General features: G+C 36.0%; 1 long non-coding RNA gene across 1 annotated transcript; it reads right to left on the reverse strand.

The window, feature by feature from the left end:
• Window positions 1-16,340: 16,340 nt before the first annotated feature.
• On the reverse strand, window positions 16,341-17,166 carry LOC149244764 (uncharacterized). The gene is made up of 2 exons (XR_016245848.1): window positions 16,921-17,166; window positions 16,341-16,583 (listed from the first exon to the last, which is right to left on the reverse strand). It is a non-coding gene; the product is annotated as an uncharacterized LOC149244764 (long non-coding RNA).
• Between the last annotated feature and the right edge of the window lie 302 nt (window positions 17,167-17,468).

Here is a 17,468-nt window from a genome sequence, read left to right on the forward strand (position 1 = left end):
AGTAGAGTATCGTGGCACTATAGAAGCTAGTAAGGAAGCCCTGTGGCTTCGTCAGATCCTGCCAGAGTTTGATTTTCAGCAGCAACATTCGACTACACTTTGGTGTGATAATCAAAGTGTCATTCAACTATGCAAAGATCCAGTCCAACATCAGCACAACAAACACATTGAACTACACATGCACTTCATCAGAAATCTCATTCATGACCATCTTCTTGAAGTGCAATATTGTTCAACCGATGATCAAGTTGAAAACATCTTTACAAAGGCTCTCACAGAGGCAAACTTCAATTTATGGTTGGAGTTCAGGAAGTTGTCACTAAGGGGGTATAGGCTCTAATGCCTCCTTCCTTCTCTTATTGTGTCATCTTTGTACATCCTTCAATTCTATCCCAAGTTGTTCTTAAGGGGGGATGTTAGGATATTTTGACACATAGGAAATAGTTAAGTATAACTTGGTCTAGTGTATAGTTAGGTAAAGTGTGTTTCTTTAGTATGTACTTTTTGTAACTTACAATCCGACAATCACGATATGTTCTAGACATGAAGTGATCTGACGATTCATTCTCTCCTTGGTATTACCGACACTTGATCTGTGGCTTAACACCCGATTGGTCCATGATCTCTATTTAAAGAGCATGGAGGGTCATTTGTAAGGTGACCGTTCATGAGAGAAGCTTATGTAAATTTTCTTTCTTTTACATTAATAAATTGCCTGAAGTGGCCATGTTGGCTTAGACCATGGACTATTTCCCTCTTTGAGGGTTTTAACCACGTCAAGAATACTGGTGTACCGATCTGTGATCTGTTTATGAGCGGTGTCCTTTGGTGTTCTATCTAAGGAACTTACCTTGTAAATTCCTACAATTGTTTTCAGGGATCAGAAGCATCTTGTTGATAGTTACAGGGGTGATAGATATCAGAATGTCTCCATTCTAAGCTACGATAGTTCTCTGTAGGGGATTGTACTTAGCTTGACACCTCATGACTAGATCAGGAAAGTGATGAGTTTGAGGAAACATATACATGGGCAATAAGGATTCCCATAAATTGATTTCATCTTCAGAGTCCTGATAAGTCTTCTTTAACCAATGGTGCAATTCAAACATGTCGAATTCGCACTCTGTGTCTGTGATTTTGAAGAATTGGTCAACTAATGGAATGTGATCAAGGTCTAGGGCATCAGAGGCTTTGGGGTTTTCCTGTGATGAAGATTGACTAGCAGAGGGTTGATCTTTTCTTTTAGGAGCCATAATCTCCAAAATCAAGATGAAGAGATAACAAAGGATAGGGAGAAAAATACCTCAAGGCCTGTCATTTTGGTGGTAAGTTCAGCGGTGGCGTAAAGCAGAAACATGAAATAGTTAAACTTGGAAAACCAGTAAATCAGGATATAAGACAAATTAGTGAAATTGCGTAATGAGGATGAAGGGATTATTTATAACAGGGATGGATTACCATTACAGAAAAGCTGTTGCTGAATGGAAAGATTTGCATTTATGGCAGAAGAAAGAACATTTAATGACAGGAAAACGGATAGGCGGATAGGCGACGACGGAGATGGACACGGGGCATGTAATGATTGGGAATGGAAGGCGCGGGAAGAGATTTACCTTTGGCATGATAAAGGATGGCATGGGAAAGGATAAGAGGATTTCTGGGGGGGGGTGGTAATGAGCAGGGGGGTGGTGTGAAGTGCAGAGGAGGTGCCATGTTGCGAGGGGCCTGCGTGGGATGAAACCACTTTTTGGACCCCCCCTGCCATTATCGCACAATGGTGGAAGGGGGTGCAAAATGGCTTCCCCACCGTTGATTTGGGTGGGGAAGCAGATCATGATATGCTAGTGTTCAATATTTAGCGCTTGGTGACAAAAGTGATTTGTCATTTTATGACTTTAGCTTATAACATATAAAATCTTTAATTAATACAAAAATTAATCACCCTTAAGAGGTGATTATTCACTAATCAATCCAACCTTAATCTAATCTATTTGTGGACCAAATTTTGAGAATGTTAGGCCACAATTTATTCTATTCTATCCTATCTAATAATGTTCCACCAAGATTAAACAATTTGGCGAACTTATTCACTAATCTAAAACATAAATTTAAATGATTTGATCATGATTAAACAATATGATTCAAATAAACAAAAGGTTGTGACATTTAAACAAGCTGCACACAAAACCTTAATTTATTACAATTCAATTTATTTCTTTGAAGTGGCATTTAAACAGACTCACTTATACAAATTTTGATTTTCTTTTGATGGGGTTTCATTTCATCATCTTCTTCTTTGTTTTTTTCAATTTCATTTTTATTCTTTATTTTTTCATACCCTCTGGGGACCACTTCCTCCTGCAGGTTGCAAAGAACTTGCAGATCGATGTTCCTTCTCCTCAGGATAATGGGGTCTTTGTTGAAACAAATGCACACTGCATGTAAAATAAACTCTCCGGTGATATACAATGATGAATGTATGGGAACATCTCAATACTGAATGTAGTGCTTCAAGTATATCCCATTGATAGGTAATGAGGAATACCATACTTCCAAATTTTGCAAGATGAAAGTGTTATTACCCTTAACCTCAACAATGCTAAAAGGTCCAAACTAGAGGTTATCAAACTTTCCATGTTTTCCTTTGTCTTCTCTTCTAGCATCCCATCTTAATACCAAATCACCTTCCCTAAAATCTCTTTCCCTAGCTTTTCTATCAAACAAGCTTTTCATTTTGTTCTAATATTTCCGAAGCTTGTAATGAACTTCATCTCTATCTTCATTAAGTTCTATAATATAATTTATCCTTCTAGAGAAATCATTAGGCTCTTCATTTGATTCTTGTAAAAACTTCATGACAGGAAAAACTAAATGTGTGGGAAATATAACTTCTTTACCATAAACAAGCTGAAAAGGAGATTTACCTGTTGATATTTTTGGTGAAATTCTGTTGGCCCAAAGTGCATAAATGAGATGACTATCCCACCTCCTTTTATGATCCTCCAATTTTTTCTTTATGACTTTGACCAAACTCTTGTTCGAGGACTCTGCTAGTCTATATTCCTATGGATAGTATGGAGTAGAATGGTGCAACAAAAATTGATACTTTTGATAGAATTCAATCATCTTGACACTGTTGAATGCTGTTGCATTGTCCATCACTATTTAAATAGGGCATCCAAATCTAGACAATAAGTATTATTCAATAAATTTGATAACTACAGTATCAGTTGCATTTCTGACTGGAATGGCCTCTATGCATTTGGTAAAGTAATATGTGGCAGTCAATATCCATCTGTGTTGACTACTTGATGGAGGATGAATTTCACCAATGAAATCTAATCCCCATTGAAGGAAAGGTGCTTGGACTAGTACTGGAACTAATGGAAGCACTATTAGTCTCTGCTTTCTAGCAAACATCTGACATTGAGTACAACTTCTAACCTTTGCTCCCACTTGTGCAAACAGAATAGGCCAATAAAATCCCGCTCTTAAAATCTTGTGTGTTGTAGCCCTCCAAGCATAGTGCCCTCCACAAATGCCTGCATGAAATTGATCAATAATCCCTTCTGTCTCATTTTCTGTTAAGAAAAGTAAAAGGATGTTAAGAGGATCCTTCCAATACAGATTTGCATTAACAATACAATATTTTATGGCCTTCAACTTTAGTGTTTTACATTGATTCTTTGTGAATTCAGATGGACACTCAAAATCTCTTAGAAAATTCACAATATCAGTGTACCAATCAGATAATAAAAATTTCTCATCAATGTGAATCAGAATTGACTAGTTTGATGCAGAAGGTTCTTGTGGATTCTTCTCAGTTGGGATTGCAGAAGGATCTTGTGGATTCTTCTCAGTTGGGATTTCAAAAACATAATTTATTCCCAAGATCTTACAATTTGACTCAGCAAGCAGCTTAGCTAGGCCTTGACCTTTTACCAACTTGGTAGTCTTGATAATGATATCATACTCTAAAATCTTAGTTATCCATCTCCTTCCATCAATATTAGGCTGAGTTAAAACAATTTTAACAACACTATTGGGTACATAGGAAATAATAGAAGAGTGAAGGAGATAGAATCTAAAAGATTTCAGGGCTTGAACTAAAGAATAGGCTTGTTTTTCAATGATGTCATATTTTAGCTCAGCATCTCTCATGAATTTACTAAAAAAGGAAATAGGTTGGTCATCTCCATCTTTATTCTTTTGCAAAAGAACAACAACTAAGGTAGTTTCAGAGGCAAAAGAAAAGATACTAAATGGTTCAGAGTAATCTGGGCTGGCTAAAATGGGAGCTTCTGCAATAGCCTTTTTAATCTGATCAAATGCATACCTTGCAAGAATGGTCCATTTAACTTCATGATTCTTTCTCAGCATATCAATGATATCCTTAACTATTTCAGCATAATTAGGAATAAACCTTCTTAAAAAATTATTTTCCCAAGGAAAGCCTGAATTTCCTTCTTGTTCCTTGGTAATGAAAGTGCTTGTATAGATGAAAATATTTTAAGATCAATGAATACTCCTTCCTTAGAAATAATATGGCCAAGAAATTTTCCTTCCTTGAGTGCAAACAAAGACTTCTTCGGATTAAAAGAAATCCCAAACTTTCTACACTTGTCAAAAACCTTTCTCAAATGCTTAAAATGTTTTTGGTCAGAATTGGGAAAAATAGTCAAATCATCGAGATAAATAAAAACAAATTTGTTTTTCTTACCCACAAATGCTAAGTCCATAGCTCTTTGAAACATAGCTCCAACGTTAGTTAACCCAAAACGAATCCAGGCATACACGAATGTGCCCCAAGGAGTTATGAATGCAATCTTTTCTCTATCCTCTGGACTAACCATAATCTGATTATATCCAGAAAAACCATCTAACATAGAAATTCTATTAGCTCTTGAAACTTTCTGAAGTAATTGATCCATCTTGGGTAATGGATAATTATCTTTCAAAGATGATTTATTCAAATTCCTAAAATCCACACATAGTCTAATTTCACCATTCTTCTTTCTCACTGGAACTAAATTAGCTACCCAATCAAAATATCTCAATGGAACTATAATTTTAGCATCAAGTAGCTTTTTGAGTTCTTTTTCAATAACAGGAAGGAGGACAAGATTAATTCTCCTTAATTTTTTCTTAAAAGGTTTAGCCTCTGGTTTTAATGGGATTTTATGTTCAATGAGAGATGTATCATATGTCTTTAGTTCATTATAAGACCAAGAAAAAACATCTTTGTAGGCTTTAAGGAGGGCTAAATATTTGTCTTTGGCTTCCATTGACAGGGATGCAAAAATTTTAACATTTTTGATTTCTTCAGAACTTCCAATGTTACAAATTTCAATATTTTCCTCAGGTGAATTTGATAATGGATTTTTGGGAACATCATTATGATCAAAGAGCTTCTCAAGAGGGACTAACCCTTTTGGAATAAAATTTTTAGATAATTGAATAATGCTATGATCAACAATTTTTGAGTCAAATTGTGGTGTTTGATTTTCGTTGTAAACTTCATGATTATCAAGCTGTTCTTCCTCAACTTGCAAGGTTGAAAACTCATCAATGACTTGGAAAAAGGATTTTAACTACTTGTCATCATCAAATATTTTCCAATGTTTAATATTTTCAGGAATATATGTTCTATACTTAACTTGAATTTGATATTGGACAAGCATTTGATGAGGGACTTTAAAAGAACTAACAGAAACAACCAGGGAATTTGCATGAATATTTTGATCTCTAGGAATAATAGTGATATTGACTGCTAAAAATAAATTTTCAATTGAATCCCAAATATCATTTCTATAAGATTTAAGCCTAGGGTGCTTAGTTTGACAAAGATTCCTTGTTTGAAAATAAGTTATAAATCACTGAATACACTTAAATTTTGCACCTTAAGACTTCTTGCTAATTCCAAACCTAGCAGAAAAGATTCAAGACTTCTTGCTAATTCCAAACCTAGCAGAAAAGCTTCATACTCAGCTACATTATTTATTACATCAACAAGCTTATAGGATTGGGTAATATTTTATTTATCTCGTGAAATTAATACAATTCTACCTCCTGCTCCTTCCTTTGAGCAAGAACCATCAAAGTACAATTTCCAAATATCAGTGTGGATGGTTTTAGGCTTGTCAACAATGTTTTCAATAGCAAGCTGAGTATTTAGTGAATTATTTCCTGATAATTCAAAACATCCAAAGTCTTGATCTAATGCATAAATAGGATGATTCCTAGCTTGATCAGATTTACAAATAGTATACATGAATCTTACTTTGTATAATCTGATATTCTCACCCCCATATACAGGAATGGTAGCATAAGACATGTCCATTTGTAGACTCCTCCTAATTTGGCACAACAATATCTTGATAATAACATGCCAAATTTGGGAGGAATATCAGTGACTACAATGTCTAAAATAACACTCTTAACATGGATTTGAGCTAAAGTAACCACTAGATCTTTTATAAGTCCAAGACAAGGAACTTTCTTGGAATCAAAAGTGTAAAGATCATGATAATTTCTAGTGACTTCTAATTGCAGCTGGTCCATGATTACCTTTGGCATTAGATTATGGGAAGCCCCAGAATCTAACATGCAGTTATATAACAAGAAATCATGAACTTTTAGAGTCACATAAAAAGGTGGTACATTTTCATCAATCATGTGTGAGTTGAGACTAAAGACTACTAAAGGTTTTTCATCTTATAGGCTTATCACATCTATTTCAACATCAACACTGGATGACTGGATCCATTTAGAAACTTGGTTTTTATACCCTGGATTCTTCAAAAGTTCAGATAAGGGGATGGGTATTTTAACTCTTTCTAGTTCTCTTTCAACATTGAAAGTGGTTAAAATAGTTTTATCATTTAGAGTTGTTTTAGCTGTTTGATTCAATGGTTGAATTATTGTTGTTTGAGTTTCAATAGATTTTATTTGAGGTTCATTTACAATGGGGGTTTTGGGAGGTCTACCAGGTCCTGCCCTAAGTCTTAAATCGTATCTCCTATTCAATTCTACAACTAAAAACTCAGAAAAGACCTGATATTTTGATTTTTGAGAGTCTTCTTGATCTTGAGAAAACTGATTTGAAGGGAGAGAAACAATAGAATTTTGTAAAGATGAATGATCCAGATTATTTATATCTTCAGAAATTAAAGGGTCATTATCTTTTGGTTCCTGGTAATCAATCATCAATGGGCGTTGGATCTGTTGATCAATATTTGGTCTTTGCAAAATTTGAGTTTGAGGTCTAGCAACAGTTTGTTGTATTGTTCTAGGCTAAGTTTCTATTTTTGAAATTCTGTTTGAAAGGTTTCTAAGTAATTATGTGATCACATCTATCTTTTGATCTTCATTTTTAGTTTTTGAGGAAGATCCTTCTTCCTTAAATTTCATTTTCCTTTCATCTTTTTTAGCCTTAGATTTAAGTTTAGCTGATGCTCACCTATTAGCTTCTACTTCTATAACATTTTTTTTCATGTCTTGTAGGGTATGAGATGTCCTTTGACTAAGCATGACTGCAAAGTCACCATCAAATGCTTTAGAAAATCAAATTTTTGCTGCTGCTACTGGTGGTTTACATTTAGGTGGCATATTATGATAACATTTATTGAATCTTTTTATGAAATATGCCACTAGTTCCCCATGGTTTCTTTTCAGTTCTTCAAATTCTGTAAGATAGTAAACTGGATCCTTCTTAACACCCCATTGATTCTTAAATATGGTAGTTAATTCATTCCAAGAATGAATTGAATCAGCTCTCAGTTGTCTAAACCAAATCCTAATGTTTCCCTCTAGTGATTGAACAAATAATCTCATATATACATCTTCATGTTCAATGTTCATATTATCAGAAAAATCTAAGAAGGCAGCTAGATGATCTTCAGCAGACAAACCAGTTTCTCCATTAAACCTTGGTAGGTGTTTTAAATAACCATCAGGATGTTGAAGAAAGTGTAACTAGGTTTGGTCTTCATAATGACATGATCTTTGTATTTTATGTAATAAAAGAAATTAAACTAGCATTTGCATCAGACGTTGCAAAGAAAACGCCGTAAGGCAATGGATAACATATAACACTATGTAAAGCCATCAATAACATATGACACTAATTAACGCTTCTTTGACCCACCACCTCCGAGCTGGCACCCGCTGCGCTGGCAACCAACACCCGCACAATTTCGAACGAGCCCTCGCGCAAACATTCATTTGCTCCATTTGCACAACCGGAACAGGTCCTCTCGAGCATTCGTTTCTCCCGCTCACGGTGCTTGCTCATTTGCTCCATTCGCACAACCGGAATAGGTCCTCTCGAGCATTCGTTTCTCCCGCTCATGGTGCTTGCTCACCTCGCAGGTCCGCTCGCGGTGTTGAATCCCGGCAGGCTGTGCCCCAGGCGTAAGGTAAATTATACTCTGTGAACAATGACATCCACCATTTTGGCAACCAACACCCGCGCAATTTCAAACGATCCCTTGCACCAAACATTCATTTGCTCCATTCGCACAACCGGAACAGGTCCTCTCGAGCATTCGTTTCTCCTGCTCACAGTGCTTGCTCACCTCGCAGGTCCGCTCGCGGTGTTGAATCCCGGCAGGCTGTGCCCTAGGCGTAAGGTAAATTATACTCTGTGAACAATGACGTCCACCATTTTGGCAGGTGCCGGGAAGGCCCATGCATACGAATCCCACCCCGTGCTGCTATAAATTGTTTGCATTGGCAGCTCCCAGCGTTTTGCGAAACATATACTTTCAAGGTCTCCATTTGGGCGCAGGTTCAAGCGACACTGAAGGTGTTTTCCCATTGCATCGTAATCAGTTACCAGATTTATAACGAACCACTTAGCCATTTAGACATCTTCAATAGTTTTTAGGACATGGTTTAATGGTTAATAGTTAAGTAGGGAGGTCTAATCTCAAACAAAATTATATATATCTGAAAATTGCTCCAAACGCGGTCCAATCTCAAGCAAAATTATATATATTTGAAAACTGCTCCAAACACAATTTTTTTAGTTGAAAAAAAATACAATAAACCACCGCCATTACAATTGCAAACTCAAGCTCTTGCATCCAGTGTGCTTGATTGTGTACTACCCACTTAGCCATGGAGGCCATGAAAATCAGATAACCCTAAACCACCGCCATTGCAAGCTTCCTGCATCCACTGTGCTTGCCTGTGCACTTTGCCAGGTGCATGGTTTATTTGGGCTTTTCATTGGGGTGAGATTTTGAGTACAAATATATTCAATTCTGTGAGAGGAATTTGGTGCACATTAATTTTCACATGCTTGCTAGGAAGGATGACCACGGAAAAATGCAAGGGTGCCAACCGGTGGAGCATTGATGTAAGAAGTAGGCTCAGACTACCTGAAGTATGTTGCCACATTTTCTTTATCCTCCTTTTCAACTGAAAACATTTTCCAATGCTCCTTTGGTGTGGTGCCATTGCTTTCTGCAATAAATGAATTATACCTTGTTATTTTAGCAACAAAAAATATAATTGCAAGTGAATCTCATTTTCGTGCCAGATCAACAACCTTTTTCTCGAACTTCTTGTTCCTACTTGCTGAAAGAAAACTGTGTTTTTTGTTATCAACCTTGAATATTTCTTTCACGTCTTCTCTTGCATTATTATGGCGATCTGGGTTCTATGTCAAATGAAGTGACGAGACTGTCATAAGATTAGGCTAGTAATGCAAGCAAGGGGATGACTGCATGTACATTTTGAATTGGTGCCTCAACAGGTGCTAGCATCTCTAACAATTTTTTGAAGTGATTGATGTTGTTGGCCACGTCTTATGTTGTCATCTTTATTTGTGAAAACTTCCTCAGCTATATCTTAGGATGACAGCTTGATATTCATAAATGTTAAACATCTTGAATTTCAATTGATTGTTGTGTTTGGCTACATATTAGGAGCCTCCTCTTTATTTGGTGAAGTTCCCTCAGACAAATCTCACAGTTATAGCTTTATTTTCACACACGTGTGCCCCATTTTTCTTTTGGTGTTTTGGCACTGCTGATGTGAGTCATTTGATCATTAATGCTCAAAATGCTACAAGTAAGAGTCCTATGATTATTAGTTTCCCATTTGTTGATTCTAGCAGTTCATATGGTATGTTTGACTTCATCTTCTTCCAGAACGCTAAATGATCTTGTTCAATAATGGAATTCCCATTTGTAGCTTCCAGATGAAATCCCATGCTGTTAAATTTTACAACCAGATCTGTTTTAGACAAAGAAGAAAGTCAAGCTAGCTACAACCATGGTTCTGGTGTACTTTGAGACTTCTAATTTGCATGGGTGTTTGTTGTATTGCTTGTTCTTTTTCAAATAGGTAACCAACCTGAAAATTAAAGTTTGGGCTTCCTTATGAACAGACCATTAGCTTTGGTATCAAATATTGGAAAAAATTCCAGTGATCAAAGAGAGATATTGAGCTTGTGTTCGCAACACTAGAGTGCTCAGCAATTGGAATCAAATTTATTGATTAAGGCATGAATGTACAGCAAATAAAAGACATACCATCCACTGAAATATTTTAATTTTAGCAGGAAAAATGATGTATTCACAGTGGACAAATATTAGAGAGAAAAATATACGATAGAGAATTGCAGTGCTTTGGAAATAAAATGCATTAGTCAACCTTACATTATCTGGAATTCTCCCACACTTACAGAGTGTGACTACAATTTATCTATTCAAGTTGTTCCCTGATTATCATGCTGTCTTCTCTATTGCATTCTCCTCTGTCTGTCTTTTTTTGTGACAGTTTTTTTTGCCTCATTATATATTTTTTTATTATTTAATTAAATGTATTCAATACTTCTCTATAGATAAAGGCTAAAATGATTTTTTCTTCCTAAAGGGCTATTCATAAAGCAAGGGTCAGTTAACCTTCCTAAAGTACTATTCAGCTGTCCTTACATAGACAGTAAGACAAAACCTTGCTTTCTAGGAGATGCAGGTCCAGAGGATATGTGAAGATTAACAAAAAATCTAACATTCAGTATATTCATCTTGCATGTTTTAGTTGATGTATTTCCTGCATTTGCTATCCCAGATAAACATGATTATTTGTTTGCCTCTTGTTAGAAAGGGGTAATTCGGGGATAATTGTTGCACAAGGCCTTGGGCTAACTTGGAATGTGTGTTACTCAATTTAAAATTTTGCTGTTGTTAACTCAATGTAGCTTAGTGTTACTGCAACCTGATTCAAGAAAAAAACGAACCACGCTGGCACGAGTTCTGCTTTGTTATCACTAAAATTTTATGGGGAGACACTGTAATGTTATGGGAAGATTTTTAGGGCCCAAGATTTTGTATATTTTTGCCAAAAAATTGCTTCCGGTGGTTCCATCTTTAATTACCATCCAAGCTGGCACGATTTCTGCTTTGTTATCACTGAAATATTATGGGGAGACACTGTAATGTTATGGGAAGATTTTTGCCCTAAATTTTAGTAGATGACTAAGGTTTTTTAATTTTTTACATTTTATATATATATTTTTTAAAACTTCCTTTCTGTTCAAATAATAAGATAGCAATTCTAGCATAAAGGACTCAAGCTCCTGCATCCAGTGTGCTTGATTGTGTACTACCCACTTAGCAATGGAGGCCATGAAAATCATATAATCCTAAACCACCGCCATTGCAAGCTTCCTGCATCCACTGTGCCTTCCTGTGCACTTTGCCAGGTGCATGGTTTATTTGGGCTTTTCATTGGGGTGAGATTTTGAGTACAAATATATTCAATTCTGTGAGAGGAATTTGGTGCACATTAATTTTCACATGCTTGCTAGGAAGGATGACCACGGAAAAATGCAAGGGCGCCAACTGGTGGAGCATTGATGTAAGAAGTAGGCTCAGACTACCTGAAGTATGTTGCCACATTTGCTTTATCCTCCTTTTCAACTGAAAACATTTTCCAATGCTCCTTTGGTGTGGTGCCATTGCTTTCTGCAATAAATGAATTATACCTTGTTATTTTAGCAACAAAAAATATAATTGCAAGTGAATCTCATTTTCGTGCCAGATCAACAACCTTTTTCTCGAACTTCTTGTCCTACTTGCTGAAAGAAAACTGTGTTTTTTGTTATCAACCTTGAATATTTCTTTCACGTCTTCTCTTGCATTATTATGGCGATCTGGGTTCTATGTCAAATGAAGTGACGAGACTGTCATAAGATTAGGCTAGTAATGCAAGCAAGGGGATGACTGCATGTACATTTTGAATTGGTGCCTCAACAGGTGCTAGCATCTCTAACAATTTTTTGAAGTGATTGATGTTGTTGGCCACATCTTATGTTGTCATCTTTATTTGTGAAAACTTCCTTAGCTATATCTTAGGATGACAGCTTGATATTCATAAATGTTAAACATCTTGAATTTCAATTGATTGTTGTGTTTGGCTACATATTAGGAGCCTCCTCTTTATTTGGTGAAGTTCCCTCAGACAAATCTCACAGTTATAGCTTTATTTTCACACACGTGTGCCCCATTTTTCTTTTGGTGTTTTGGCACTGCTGACGTGAGTCATTTGATCATTAATGCTCAAAATGCTACAAGTAAGAGTCCTGTGATTATTAGTTTCCCATTTGTTGATTCTAGCAGTTCATATGGTATGTTTGAATTCATCTTCTTCCAGAACGCTAAATGATCTTGTTCAATAATGGAATTCCCATTTGCAGCTTCCAGATGAAATCCCATGCTGTTAAATTTTACAACCAGATCTGTTTTAGACAAAGAAGAAAGTCAAGCTAGCTACAGCCATGGTTCTGGTGTACTTTGAGACTTCTAATTTGCATGGGTGTTTGTTGTATTGCTTGTTCTTTTTCAAATAGGTAACCAACCTGAAAATTAAAGTCTGGCCTTCCTTATGAACAGACCATTAGCTTTGGTATCAAATATTGGAAAAAATTCCAGTGATCAAAGAGAGATATTGAGCTTGTGTTCGCAACACTAGAGTGCTCAGCAATTGGAATCAAATTTATTGATTAAGGCATGAATGTACAGCAAATAAAAGACATACCATCCACTGAAATATTTTAATTTTAGCAGGAAAAATGATGTATTCACAGTGGACAAATATTAGAGAGAAAAATATACGATAGAGAATTGCAGTGCTTTGGAAATAAAATGCATTAGTCAACCTTACATTATCTGGAATTCTCCCACACTTACAGAGTGTGACTACAATTTATCTATTCAAGTTGTTCCCTGATTAGCATGCTGTATTCTCTATTGCATTCTACTATGTCTGTCTTTTTTTGTGACAGTTTTTTTTTTGCCTCATTATATATTTTTTTATTATTTAATTAAATGTATTCAATACTTCTCTATAGATAAAGGCTAAAATGATTTTTTCTTCCTAAAGGGCTATTCATAAAGCAAGGGTCAGTTAACCTTCCTAAAGTACTATTCAGCTGTCCTTACATAGACAGTAAGACAAAACCTTGCTTTCTAGGAGATGCAGGTCCAGAGGATATGTGAAGATTAACAAAAAATCTAACATTCAGTATATTCATCTTGCATGTTTTAGTTGATGTATTTCCTGCATTTGCTATCCCTGATAAACATGATTATTTGTTTGCCTCTTGTTAGAAAGGGGTAATTCGGGGATAATTGCTGCACAAGGCCCTGGGCAAACTTGGAATGTGTGTTACTCAATTTAAAATTTTGTTGTTGTTAACTCAATGTAGCTTAGTGTTACTGCAACCTGATTCAAGAAAAAAACGAACCACGCTGGCACGAGTTCTGCTTTGTTATCACTAAAATGTTATGGGGAGACACTGTAATGTTATGGGAAGATTTTTAGGGCCCAAGATTTTGTATATTTTTGCCAAAAAATTGCTTCCAGTGGTTCCATCTTTAATTACCATCCAACCTGGCACGATTTCTGCTTTGTTATCACTGAAATAGTATGGGGAGACACTATAATGTTATGGGAGGATTTTTGCCCTAAATTTTAGTAGATGACTAAGGTTTTTTAATTTTTTACATTTTATATATATATTTTTTAAAACTTCCTTTCTGTTCAAATAATAAGATAGCAATTCTAGCATAAAGGTTGTCTGGTCTTTCAATCATAATCATTCAATAATCAAGCAGTAACAATGTAACCCATATCCACTATTTTGGTGAACCAATCCATTTCATAGCATTTCCAAATAATTCTAAACAAATCGTCAGCATGAAAATGCTAAAAAAATTACAGAGTTAGGGATCTTAGATATCATCACAGTTACAGAGACGCCTGCGACAATAAGGGGGCTTCTGAAAACATGAGAATATTTTCACACATTTATATATTTTAAAGGGGAAGTAAAATTGATTCGTAAAGCGGTTGAGAGTGCTGGCAAATCTGTACAAAATATGAAGCAAACATGTGTAAACCCCTTTCAAATCAATGTTACTCTATAAGATGTAAGGATGGTAACTGACCGGCAAATCCATTAAGACATCTGAAGACTGACGAGAGATTGAAAAAACAGTTGTGAATTTGACTCACTGGTCATTGATTCCTCGGTATTCGAAATTGAATAAGCATGTTCAGACGTTGCAAAGTTTTGAAATGCATAAAAAATCTTGCAAATTATTAATGGCGGCAGAACCTTTTCTTGACTGGCGACGATCAAACCTGGAACACAACGTGTGGATATGACGCAGCTTCTGGATTCTCGAGTCAGTCTACGATGATTAACATCAGATTTCGTCCTTCAAAATTCAGGCTTGCAAAGTACAACATTTGCTATACAGTTAAGGCGGGCGGTGAACTGTAATTAATTAGACTTTTCACTACAATGAAAACGCTTTTAAAAGAAATTATCCTCGTTAATTTTGCTTTTCGTCGCAGCAGCTTTAAAATCTGTATGTAAATCACTCAAAAAAGACATAAATTTTAACCTTGCAATAGGCAGTTAATTCATGACATTATAATTTGCACTACAAAATACATAGAATGGCTCGAAAATAAAGCACAAACTCGCAATATTTAGAAGCAAGCCTATCATGGTAAAGAAGTAAATGCAACAACGTTGGTTTTGGTCTACATAAACCCTAATTTATCTTGGAGAAATTAGACAAATTCGCAATAGTTCGAAGCAATTCTGCCGTGGTAATGAAGCAAATGCACCAATATTGGGTTTGCATAAATCCTAATTTATCATGGGGAATTAGACATTCTTTCGCTAGAAAATCCAGAAGAATGACCTCGAACTGTTAACACCACAAACGTTATTTGTAGTATGTACAACAGAGACAAGCTTGCTTGTGGGTCAAAAGACACATACAAGCCTTTCATTCATATAAAAATATGCTTCTATCATTTCAATTTCGCATGGAAAATAAACTAAAATAATATTATCTTTCTTGAATCTTACTACCTCGCATATTACAGGCTTCAGAGATAGTCCACACCAAATACGACCGATATTTGATAATCTCAGAGAAGACAATTGGTAGCCTCGCGAGGCATTGTTAGTCCTATAAGATGGGTGATTTACCTAATTGCTATATCTGAAATAGAAAATGAGGAACTAATAATGAATCTGGTTTAGAAGTAATATAATGCAAGCCATGTTGTTAGGTATTTATCGATGGCATCCAGAAAGTCTTGTTGGACAAGCCCAGTTGCATTTTATGTAGATAGCAAAAAATCCAATCTGTTATATGGTTGAAATTATCGTAGAATTTACTCGCATGAAGCATAATTAACAAAAGCATTAAGGATAATTTTAGGGTGAAGATTATGAAACTTATAACCATGGCCTATAATAATGCAGGAATGGCTCTGAAGGGTTCAATTGGTTAAAACACCTGCCCAAAAGCATGTTGCCAACAGGGAGAACATAAGTCCAAATCTGGTCATGTCCCTTAGAATTACCAGCCACGATTATGGTCAGTGGTTCAGCCATCCTTCATCCAGATATTCCAAAGCAAAGGGGGATCCCACAAGGTTGTCCTAGGATAATAATAATAAGAAGAACAATGCATGAATGCATGATTTCCCAGAGATGAGCAAATGATGCAAATTTTTTTAAAATGAGCAAAACTTCATCCATGCCCTTTTGCAGCTAACTCACATTCAAGCCAAATTAATTTTCCTTTATTATGATTCAATCAGAGTCATAGCAAGTTCGTTCGGATTTTAGAAGCACGACCAACGTTTAACCTGCTTGGGCTTCCATTACTTCCAAAATAATCTTCAATTCTAAATAATAACCTCAGCATTTGAAAGCACAAAAATGAATATTTTGATTTTCAATGAAAAATATGATAAATTTCTGGAATAAGAAAATCTCCAAAATTGCCCAAGCATCTCTATAATTTTCAATCCACTTTCATGCCTCATCATTTTAATTTCTCGAATATTTTGTGTGCAGCCTGCATTTTACAAGGCGCCATGACAGAACTGAAGTCAGTAAGATTACAGATACATCGTAAATAGAAGTGTATTCTTACACGAAAACTGCTTACACGTTTGTCAACACAGAACTAATAGTCGAAGTACTGTCCGGTACAATGCTTATGCCCAGTTTCATCTTCTTCAATCCTTTTCACACATGCCTGCCAAATACAAGAATATTTTATAATTGAAGGATCATAAAGTCTAAATGAATCTGATTTTCCTTGCAATAACATTGATCTACAGGCATATTTAAAAAAGTGCAGCTACTTGGGCTGGTGGAGAAGACCTTAAGAGACCATAAATCATTGACAGAGCTTTTAGTGCTAAGCTACATTTTATGAAATGTAAGAAAAACAACAGTTGAATTTGAAATAGCTCAATAAACCAAAATCTTCTTCACTCCAGACACTCGCTTGTTCTTCCGCGGAAACCCTAAAAAATCCAAAATACATAAAACAAACCATAAAAAGCCTTCAAGGAATAGAGCTGGAGTACCTGTTCTGCCATGGCTGCAGGAATTCAAGACTTCTAACTTCGCATTTCAAGGCCTCGGCCGCTCCCGCTCCTACCTATGGCTCGCTGGCGGTGCGTCTGTCCGGCTTTCTCATTAACGGTTCAGTTCTCGATGAGTGTTCGATCAACGATCACAAATCATTCAATCGTCTAACACCACAAATCGACGGTTAACAATAGGACACGGTGGCAGCTGGGGCAATCCATTTCAAAGGGAAACGCCTTACGGCGTAATTATCTTTGTAATCTTGCTGCATGGGTTTCATGAGAAAGAGGTGTCATTAGGTGAAATACTTCTTCTTGATGTCTTTAGAATTTATTTCTATGTCAAAGAATCATGTCATGAGTCCATGTAAATGTGTACAAGTCTTCAACTAGTGTAGCAGCCCTCCAAGACCAATATCAATGCCTCAAATCAAGCCTTCTGAAGTCTGCAAGCGAAGCAATAAGGAGATGATCACGTCAGCTACAAAGAAATGAATTAAAATGTGTAAATACATGTCATGTCAGCTTGAAATAATGGACACGTC

Source organism: Pinus tabuliformis, chromosome 8, assembly GCF_031772625.1.
Source record: "Pinus tabuliformis cultivar Carrire ecotype Pingquan chromosome 8, CPIR1, whole genome shotgun sequence".
In the NCBI taxonomy this organism is placed as follows: Eukaryota; Viridiplantae; Streptophyta; class Pinopsida; order Pinales; family Pinaceae; genus Pinus; species Pinus tabuliformis.